This window comes from Lutra lutra, chromosome 5 (genome assembly GCF_902655055.1).
Source record: "Lutra lutra chromosome 5, mLutLut1.2, whole genome shotgun sequence".
NCBI classification, from domain to species: Eukaryota; Metazoa; Chordata; class Mammalia; order Carnivora; family Mustelidae; genus Lutra; species Lutra lutra.
Window position 1 is genome coordinate 82,081,006 of NC_062282.1, and position 9,165 is coordinate 82,090,170.

Genomic DNA, 9,165 nt, shown 5'->3' on the forward strand with positions numbered 1-9,165 from the left:
AAACAAAACTCCAGAAGTTTCTGGGTAAAGCATCTTAACAATTGTGGGCTCTGAATAACACAGTTCTCTTCTGCTACCACAAACAATATTTCCCCTCAGACATCAGTAAAATGCCTCGATTGTAAGTTGGCCAGCTAAGAGAAATAGAGCCAGTAGCTTATCAGCTCCATAGGTAAGGATTATGAACAGGGAAGCAAAGTTCATAAAGTTTCACTTCTTGGTCTACTTACTGTGTCATGTTGAAACAATGTGTCTGCTCCAGCTCAACCTATGGGAGGGGGTCTGTAGGAGCCAAGCCACAGCCAAGTTGTGTCTTATCTTACTTTAATTGATGATTCTTGCACCCTAGTCTGCAACAACATCTTCAGGCAACACTTTGAAGCTTGCAGATACCCAGACCACACTTCACAAGGTGCAGATGCAGTGGGTCTGATATGAGCCTTAGATCATTTGAATTTTGTAACTGATGCACCGGGTAATTAATTCTGAGGGAGGTAGTCTATTGTCTGGGAAACAAAAATTTTTCAAGAACAATGAATAATGCTTAGACGTGGTGCTAGTTGAACAGGAAGAGCTGCCCAGACCTTTGGTTAGTGTGAGGTGATCCAGTTCTGGTGTTTTGAATGACCAAGAGAAGCTATCATTTGCTGAGTAAGCAGGGACTGAGGCTAACCACTTCATGCTAACATTCCTCTGCAGAGCTCAGCTGCCACCATTATTCTCAGGCAGCAGAATAAAGTTGGGGCTCAGAGGGCTGAAGAACTTTCCCCCAGTTTTACCTGAATAAGTGTCCCAGGTGGGACTGTAACCGGTAATTGTCTGATCCTGAGTCAGTCTTTTTTACTGTGCTCTAAAACAGAGCTTGTTGAACTTCAGCAAATATGGGAATCCCGTGGAAGGCCTGTTAAAACAAATTGCTGGGTCCCAGCCTCAGAGTTTCTCGTGTGTTAAGTCTTGGGATGGCAGCTGAGAGTTCACTTTCCTTCGTTTCTTCTTTCTTCCCTCCCTACCCTCCTTCATCTTACTTGGTTATTTGAGAGAGGCAGAGAGAGCGCATGGCGGGGGCGCGCAAACACGGGTTGGGGGAGGGGCAGAGGGCGAGAGAGCCAGAGAGTCTCCAGCCAGCTCCATGCTGAGCAGGGAGCCTGAGGCGGTGCTCATCCCAGGACCCTGAGATTAGGACCTGAGTCAAAACAAAGAGTCAGAGGCTAGACTGACTGAATCACCCAGCCACTCCGAGTCTCCATTTCTAACAGGTTCCCAGCTTCTGCCACTGCTGCTGGACTTCAAGAACCATGGCACTAGATTTCGCTTTTTCTAGAAGTCTGACGCTGTACCTCGTTAGCTGCTCACCGAGGACAATTTATAAAAGCTTTGTTTTTCCTTCAACTGCTGCTCCACCACCAAGAACATGTCAAATGGCCAACAAATCTGCTCGATTTGTTCGAGACACTTCTGAAGTGTCTTCAGATGTTACCTCATCAAGCCTTTGAAGTTGTAATAAGTCATCTCCTCCCCTAAGCAGAAAGGACAACCTCTCCTTTGTGGTGGTTCTTTTACAAAGATTCTTCTGCTCTCTCTTTAATTTTTTTGCCTTAAAAATGTAGAATCGTGCTTCTCTCCTAACCAAGCAATGGTGAGCCGTGTGGGGCTCTTTCAGTCCCGGCCAATCAGGTACTAAGGAAATAATTCCCACCCCTCTTTCCCTCCCGGCCAATCAGGTACTAAGGAAATAATTCCCACCCCTTGGTCCCTCCCGGCCAATCAGGTACTAAGGAAATAATTCCCGCCCCCTCATTTCCTCCCGCCGTTTGTTTGGCCATGTAATTCCAAACAGGTCTTCCCTGTTTGTGAATGGCCCTATGATTGTCTCCTGGGGTTTCTGGGATTAACTCACCCCACCGGCACCCACAGCCACTCCAGGCGCGAGCAAGTGCAGACTTCTTTGTAAGGAGGGTCTATTTCAGCTGCAACTCCTTTTGTTCTTCCCAAGGTGTGGCCTGCTTGGCCTGCCCCGCTGTTTCCCACACGAGGCAGGGGCGGGCAGGCGCAACGACTCTGAAATTCCTAACAGCTGTGATGACTATTCTATTAGTAGAATTGACAAGGTGAGGGTCAAAAGTCTCCAGGGACTTTGTTCTCGCCTGGTGCCTGTGCCTGTTGTATGGGTCTCCATGTCAAGCAGTAAAAACACATCTCTGAGGCCCCCTCTTTTACGGGATTCAAGCTGCAATTTGATTTGACAGATCTCATGACAATGCTTCAGCTGGCCTTCTGGATGACTCTCTCCACCTCAAGAGTCCACCAACCTGACCCCTTGGAAACTCTTCTACTGCTTGGTTCGGACTGGGTAACAGGTTGGTGGAATGGAAGACAAAAGTGCAAACTCACTTGCACTTACCAAAAGCAATGGACTTGACCATTCTGAAGTCAGTATTTCTGACTGTCAAAGGGAGACCTTTCTACCTACTACACTGATGGAGTAGGGGGAGAGGATGGAATAGGATATGACACATGAAGGTGCCTGAGATGTGAAGGCCCTCCAAAATTAGGAGGAGAATCTAAGACCCAGTAGGCCCTTAAGATTTTTTCTAATCTTTTCCTCTACTTCTACAACTTTTGAAATGGTAACAAAATATGACTCTGGATTCAGTGAAGTTTAGAGGGCACGTGACTGGGACCCAGTTGAGCATATGCAGACTAAGAATTTTGACATGAGTTCACACCCACGCTCTGCTACTCACTGAGGGTGTGGCCTTCATGAGCTTGGGCAAAGTCCCTGATTTTCAGCTTTCTTTCTTTCTTACTGAGTTGTTGTGAGCATGACATAATTATGTATTAAGCTTTTTAGCACAATAATACATAATAAATACTCCATAAATGCTAGTTACTTTCACTTGTAAGTATTTGGGGCATATACATACCATAACATTCTGCATGTAATTTCAGGGTGTTCACAGATTTTTCTAAAGTCTATCTGCAGGTACACAGACACTTGATCCCCTTGGGCCCCAGTGATACATGATATATACTACATTCCATGTATAATGCTATTGATCCACAATTGGGTGGGTTGCTTTACAATGTATTTTTTCTTCTATCCTCAGATAATGGGTTCATGGACTTTTCAGTGTTCTCCTACAACCAACTGAATGTAAAGACCAAATGCAACCCAGAAGCTTCTGAGCCTTGCTAATCTGTTCAAACTCAGCCTGGACACTGGTGACATGGCCTGTGCTGGTGCATGTCTTTTCGTATGGTGTCATCCTCATCGTTCTCTCTGTTCTGTCTCTAGTTTCTGCTGGCCCTTGAAGACAGTTTCCATTGAGGTCTGTGACATCCATGCATACAACTCAGCCCACTTACAGGTGTTCACATGAAAGTTGCACCGGGCATTTTGGAACCTTGGTGAGGAATCACACTGTGGAGTGCAAACTTTCACCTTCTTGACTGTTCCATCCTGCTTTCCCTCTTTCTCTCTGGCATATCAAAGAATCTCCTCCTTTGCTTCCTACACATGCAGTCCTCAGCTAGATTTAGGCCTGCCAGGATGTTACTTTCTATCCCACCCATTCATCAAGAAGCTCCCCGCCCCCCAAACAAATACAGCTTCTTTCCAGAGAAGTTGGGTGAAAAATTTTCTTCCTTTCATTTGTATGAATTAATGTCACTCGTGACCAGGATGTCTTAGTCTATGTTCCCAGTGTTTGGGAGAGTAGCCATCACACAGAAGCTGTTTACCTGTTGGATGAGAGGAAAGGAGAAAGAAGAAAGAAAAGAAATCCCCAGGTATGTTCTGGATCCAGACCATGATTCCATGAGCCAGCTTAGCAATCACTGCTGAAGGTAGTTGTCTTATTACTGCTTATTAATAATCCTTTGTTTCTCTTCCATTCCCAGTTTCTTGGAAAATTTTCCCAAGCTGATTTCCAGCCCTCATGATAGAGTCTCACGGTACTTCTTCATCCCCTCCCCATCTTTAAGTGAGGGAAGTTCAGGCAACTCATTCCATAATACCCTCACAAGTAATTAGTTGACTCAGGGGGCACCCTCAAGAAGCCAGAAGTATGTTGGCTTTAATTTCACTTCCTGAGATTCTCTTTCCTCTATTAACTTCACCTTTCCTCAGCCAGGGCAAAAATTAATTTATATGTCTCCTTTCTCTGGGCATCATCATTTGTCCCTCCAATACCTTGTGGGTTTTTTTTTTTTTTCCTTCTTCTTCTTTCTTTTTTTCTTTTTTCTTTTTTGAAATAGAAATCTCAATTCTTGTAAATTCAGCAAGAAAAAAAATTGTTTTTACCTGTTCTTCCCTCTGTGGCTTTTCTTTTTTCAGAATTAATTTATTGGGAACTGAAAGTGAGTCTGCTTTGATTCAGAGCCAGAAATGTGGTGGTCTTTATTGTTTTTTGGAGACTTCTTCTTGGCATCCTGGGAGATACTAGGGCTGGTTCTTACAGACAGAGTTACCCTCTGTTGTATTGGGGGGTGCTTGGATTGAGCAAGTGTTATGAATTAAACAGAAAAATGGGAAGGAGAATAGTGGAAGAAGCCATGGAAAACTCCCTGTTTTTTGTAAGGGAGGAGGTTGGTTTCACCTTGACACAGATCTACTCTGCATCAGCCCCAGCATGTGGTACAAGAACAATCAAAGATGGGTCTCTTGCTTGTAAATTTAGAGTCATACATTTAGACAGGTAAAACTAAATTGATTGACCATACTGCTATCCTGTTATTTAACCGTGTGAACCAGATTTACATTTGCATACAGTCTGTGCTCCGTGTGAGTAGGGGGGACAGAAAGGTTCATTTTTGTATATTAAGTCCTTGGCCACACACGTATTATGCGGTTAGAAGTCACAACCAATCTTGGAGTTTATTTAAACTGATCATTTGGTTGCTTGAATATATATAGGGGTGAGGATAACACAGCAGCCAGCTACCTTAAAGAAGCAAAGGGGAAAGGCTTGAAATATTTGAAAGAGAATCCTGAAAACCCTTGGATGATATTGGTGGGAAGATAGCCAGTTTAATCTTCTGTTTACATCAACCTCTATTCTAGATGATAAAGGTTAAGTGCAAAGAAGACTAGGTCTTTGACTCCAAAGGCACCATAGTCTGGATGGATAGAGAAGTATATGAGTAATTACAAAAAAAAAATGATGAACTGATATGAATTTTAGCAGTTGAGGAATTAAGGCAAGTTTTCTTAGCAGACTAGCATTAAAATTACACTTGTATTAATTTGGAAAACACTTATGAAATAATGTTATATAGAAAGGCAGAATAATCATTGTACACACACACACACACATACAATGATTGTTGTTTTTTTTTTTAAGTGACACTTTTCTAATTTACAGTCCCTTAGTATTTTCCCTCTACCTTCAAGATAAAACCGCATTCCTTCAGGCCGAAGCTCTTAAGACTTCTCATTACCTGGCCTTGTCACATACAACTCCAGAAATATCTTCCACTTGTCTTCCAGCACTCCTCCCCATTCCACATCATACCCCAGACTTCTCCAGAGCACTGAGGAACAATCCTGCTTCCCCATTCATAGCATTTCAGAGTAAGTACATATGAAACAATGTGACACAGAGAAGTTGAATTATATTTGCGTTTTCTCCAATCATAGAAATAATGAAGTTTTCAGGTTTTTCATTACTTCACCCCACCCTTATCTTCTTCATTTTATACCACTCTGGATTGAGAATATGCTTAAACTGGAAAAACACGGGACAAAGTACTATAAAGAGTTTATCTTTCTTTTTTTTTTCTCTAGAGCTTTGTTTTGCAATGATGTGTCTCTCCCCGGCTTACATACAGCTAGAATTAGAAATAGACATACTTGCTTTCCTTGACTGGCTTCGAGATCAAAGACAAGGCAAGCTCCGAAGATCTGGATGAAGTTTTCACACATTTTAAACCACACTCTGCACTATGCAAGCCTTTTGCACAGACAGGTGTGAATGTGGTGAAGGGAACCGTGCCACAAACTGTAAAGAGAGCAGGAAGATGATTACTGATGGAGATGCTAAAACACAGACCTCGAGTTACAGTTCCACACCAGCTCTCCAGACCCTCTGTTAGCTGGAACATGAGTGCATCACCAAGGCAAACCCCTCCCTTGTCTTTCATAATCGCTTGAGCCCCCTAAACCACACCGTTTGGGCAAGACTGACACTTGATATATCACACTGCTAAGCTTCTTAAAGTGAACACGGGGAAAACCATAATGCAACTGTCATTTTAACACTGGGAATTCAGACGAACCACAATGCCTAGTGGTAAAATCTAGAATGTGAGTCAGGGATGCGGATGTTCTCATCTGTCACTAGCACTAAGCAAGGTATGCAATCTGAAAGAGATTCATCAGTCAGCAAGCCAGCCTCACAATTCCCTTTTCAGAAATCATTTACTTGGGTTTGGGAATGAGTCTGCTTGGATTCAGAGTAGAAATGTGAATGTGGAGTTCTTTGTGTCTTTGGAACTTCTCTTCCTGGAATTCTAGTAGAAATTAAGGTTGACTAATCTTTTAGGGATGGTAGCGTGGTGCCAGTGGAAAGGATCACCCAAATGACACTCCATGTGTGTGGTGCAAGATCAAGACAATTCTGCTTCCCTGGATTCCCCTCAGGGAATCAGGAGTCTACTGCCTAAATCTGGATGTTTATTCCAAGAGCTTCTTTGGAATAAGGGGTAGAATTTACAAGGGACATGTATGGTCACATTCGATGATCACCAAATGGCCTTCTAAAAAAGTGTGGTCCCATTTCTCTCTGGGGCCTCAGGTTTGCAGAAGGGAGAGGGCAAGTTTGGGGATCGCTGGGAATATCAGTGGAGAGGTTGAGGGCTGCTTCCAAGGTCTTCTTTCCCTGTTCAGTCTCCATGTAGTTTTCTGCCTCTCTGATCAATACATGCTGAACAGATACTTGGAGAATCTTTATTTAAATTTATGCAAATCACCAGTTCTTCTGTGAAGCCCATTATGACTCCAGACTGTGTTGTGGAGCCCTCTGTGTATGCTTCCCAGCTTCAGACAGTGGCCTCACATGCACTGAGGGGATTACTCTCATGAACTCATTCCGTTCTTTGCAGGGAGGCCGACCAAAGAAGAGCTCAAGTGTTAGAATGGCCTCAAAAGAATTGGGTTTATGATTGTCAAGTTCCCACTGACAGGAACTGGTTGGGGGGGTTACAGGAAGGAGGGGAAAGGGTGGAGAAGCCACATGTCTTAGAGAACCCAGCAAATGTCTTAATAAATAGATAAGCATCTTGTACACTTAGCATTTTCAATATTAGAAAGCAAATAGGACCAAAGCGGGGTCTAAGAACAGCATGTTCTTCCCTACTAAGAGAAAAGAGATTCCACAAACTGATGTGTGCTCAGCCTTCATGACCCGTGCAGGAGAGCATGAAGTTTGGGTTGGGCATCGGCTCAGAAGAGACTATAAATGATTCAGCTGGTAAACATCAAAAGAGAATCAATTTCTCCTAAAGTGCCCTCTACAATATTATTTAATTTGTCTCTAAAAGGTTAGATCAATTTTAATAATATTCCACTGTCTTGTGAATTCCTATCCATCCTTCAAAACCCTCCCCGATACCAGTATCACTGACCAAGAAAGTGTGCCCTAATCTCCCCCAGGTTATGGCATCAATTTCCCTTGTCTACACATAGGTATTATCACTCTATTTATACTCAACTGTCGGGTGTTCATCTGCAAGTCTGTCTGTCCTGCTGGACAGGAGCTCCCTGAGTCCACACAGTGGCCTCATTTATCTCTGGGTCCTTGTTTTAACCTCTGCTGTGGTACTGTAAATCACATATACCTAGTCAATAAAGGAACACACTTATATAAGTACAGTATTTATTCTGCAACTTCTGGTGGCCATGCATAAACATCCTGGTTTTCTTTCTGGCTACAGGTCATGGGCTAGTTACTCTCATCTAATGAAATTATTTCGTGGGTGAGATCACTGAAATTGAGTAATTTTCTCAAGGCTATAGGACTTGTTAAATGACCCAGCTGTTTTTTTGTAAGTTTGTGACAAACTTATTTGGTATGAAACCCGACCCACACTGAGATAAGGCTATTTATAGTTTTTAGTTATCCCATTTACTATGGATATTCATGTTACACTATAAAATATTACTGCATTTATTGTGTACTACCCCTTTCTATAATAAGAAACATTCAAAATTCTCTATTGCATCTTGCCCCAGGTTTTCAGAAAAGGTGCCGTGTACTTAGACAGTATGATTTCATCAAGAGAACCCGTATTGTAGAGTTAGGTGTCCGTTTGTTGTTAGTGCTTATTCCAGCAAAGCAACATCAATGGTCATATTAAATTGGTGTTAGCCACTTGGCCTGTATTGTTTGTGTTATTTTGTTTGCATTTAATTGTCAGTGCATTGTGGGTATAAATGTGTTAGAAGCCATATGCATTTTACTGTTAATTTCTAATCTTATATTTATAATATTCAGGTACTGTGGTAATAAAAGTAACCTAAGTGGATAAAAAATTAAGGAAATTGATTTTTAAAATTGTATAGCTAAAATTAACTTGGAAAAAAAAAAAACCCTTACATGTCCCTAGGGGGACAGTATGATTTTGTGAGTGATTATATACATACATAGGTATATATAGCACTAGTATTTATAACATATAAATACATAATATGTGCTGTAAGAAACATGGGCATTATACACAGATTAGTCTTCCTCTTCTTTTAACAATCCTGCTTATTCAGAGTCACGGAAATAACTGATTCTTTCACTCACCTTGTCCTTTTCTCCTTGCGCAAGGGCCATGCCAGTCTTCTCTATGTGACTCCAATTTTAGTATAGGTACTGCTGAAGGGAGCACATGACTTGTCCTTTTTCTGATCCCACCCCCACCTCTTCAGGGACCATGTGAATGCAGAAGATTCAGAGGAACAAATGGAATCAGCCAGCTGACTTGGAATGATGAAGGTAGAGCCATACTCAGAACCTCTGCTTATTTACTCTCAGTCAGAAGGATGGAAATGTAACAACATCTGCAACATTCAAAATGGTAGTTACCTGCAGGGCCCAGACAGATAAAATAAATAGATGAGGAGGTCAGGCTGTAAGAAAACTGTTCAGGGTGATGAGGGATGGCAAATTGAAACTCTTC

The 9,165-nt window shown here is 42.2% G+C and overlaps 1 non-coding gene across 1 annotated transcript; it reads right to left on the reverse strand.

The window, feature by feature from the left end:
• Positions 1-8,767: 8,767 nt before the first annotated feature.
• LOC125101430 (U6 spliceosomal RNA) lies at positions 8,768-8,874 on the reverse strand. Its single transcript, XR_007127839.1, has one exon. It is a non-coding gene; the product is annotated as a U6 spliceosomal RNA (small nuclear RNA).
• Between the last annotated feature and the right edge of the window lie 291 nt (positions 8,875-9,165).